Source organism: Chrysochloris asiatica, unplaced genomic scaffold, assembly GCF_000296735.1.
Source record: "Chrysochloris asiatica unplaced genomic scaffold, ChrAsi1.0 scaffold00171, whole genome shotgun sequence".
NCBI lineage: Eukaryota > Metazoa > Chordata > Mammalia > Afrosoricida > Chrysochloridae > Chrysochloris > Chrysochloris asiatica.
Genome location: NW_006408689.1, coordinates 101,469 through 103,189, shown reverse-complemented (window position 1 = coordinate 103,189; position 1,721 = coordinate 101,469).

Here is a 1,721-nt window from a genome sequence, read left to right as displayed (position 1 = left end):
GAACCGACTCCAAGGCAAATAACCACTACCACCATCTTTGTCTATAGGCCTGATTTAACACATTAGCCATTGATAATCTCCCTGTTTAAATGGCCTGTCTTTGAACTGTCATGCTTTGAAGATGCATCTGTTCTTCCAAGAGATAGCACGAAAGTACCACATTTTGTTTCTTTGTAATTTCCTTTGTGACACTCTGGAATTGTTTTAGTTACATCATTTTAGACATAACATTTATTATTACTGTAGATCCAATTATCAGGTATTAAGTGACAGTTCTTTTAAGAAATACATTTTGAGAAGATTTGGGAGGAAGGAATATAGTTTAATATTAACAATGAATCTCAAGACTGACCTTTGACTTGTGGGAATTAAAAAATACTAACAATCTGTAATGGACAGTTAAAAGAATTACTAGAGTAAGACAATCTTGTCTAACAAGGATTTCAGTATAGCTTTTGTCTTTATCAAATGAACCAAAAGGAACAAGTTAGCTAAAGTTAGAATGGAAGAATTTACCATTGTTATTCCACATCTGGTTGTTGCTGTTTACATTCCTTTGTTGAGTCTACACCTTCAAAAACTTTTTGGCAGGTATATGCTGAATGCTTCGGTTTTGTGGTCAAGACAGAATCAAAGGATATGGACACTAATAACTGATGTATTTGTTTTCTTCTGTCTTATACCATGACTATATCTACTGCCTCATTTTGATTTATAAGCAAAACCTGGAAAACATACAAAATTAAGTATTTTGAGGTTTATCTAGGAATAATATAGAAAATATTACTGGTATTTTTAGTGGAAACCAATTTTGTACAGTTTATTGCAATCTCAATAAAATTCGAATTTTGTTTTTTTAAAAAAAGGTATATTTTAGTGATTTCCACCATCACCACCCCCATTCATGGATTTTTTTGGCACTCATTTTGATTTTTTAAAACATAGCCTTAAGTGTTATTTATTTTGATGATCTAGTGTTTTGGTGCCCTCTTAAATTTTGCACCAGATACAACTGTCTCATGGGCTTTAACCTAGTCATGAAACTGTGATATCTGAGCTATCTGTCAGGCTTTCGCAGTAACAGGAGGTCCTGATTATATGAACTAAGCCTGAAATCTTAAAGTGTTTTTTATTGTTGTTGTTATATTAATAGTTTCAGACTTTACCCACCTCCTCAGGCCCTAGTCCTGTTATGCTTGTCTCTAAGCTGTGTGTTAATGTGCCAGACTGCAAAGCCATTTGAACTGCAAAGTTGGCGTTTCAAGCTCACCAGCTACTCCCTGGAAACCCTATACAGGGTCACTATGGGTCAGAACTGATTTGTCAGCACTTAACAACAACAACAACAAGCAAAACAACAACAACAGCAATAACAAAAGAATCCCTAGATGGTGCAAGATGTACTACTGAAAGGTCACAGCCTTGAAAACCCTATGAAACAGTTTTTCTGTGCCCACATCAAGTGTCCAAAAGTCAGAATCAGCTGGATGGCAACTAGCAAGAAGAAGAAGGAGAAGTGATGATGACTAATTGAGGACTAATAATTGAGAACTCAATTAGTCTCAACTAATTGGTAGCGTAGTGGTTACGAATCGAGCTGCGAACCTTAAGGTCGGTGGTTTGAAACTACCAGCCACTCCGCTGGAGAAAGATGAGGCTTTCTACTCCTGTAAGGATTTACACCCTCGGAAACCCTGTACAGGGTCGCTATGGGTCGGAAC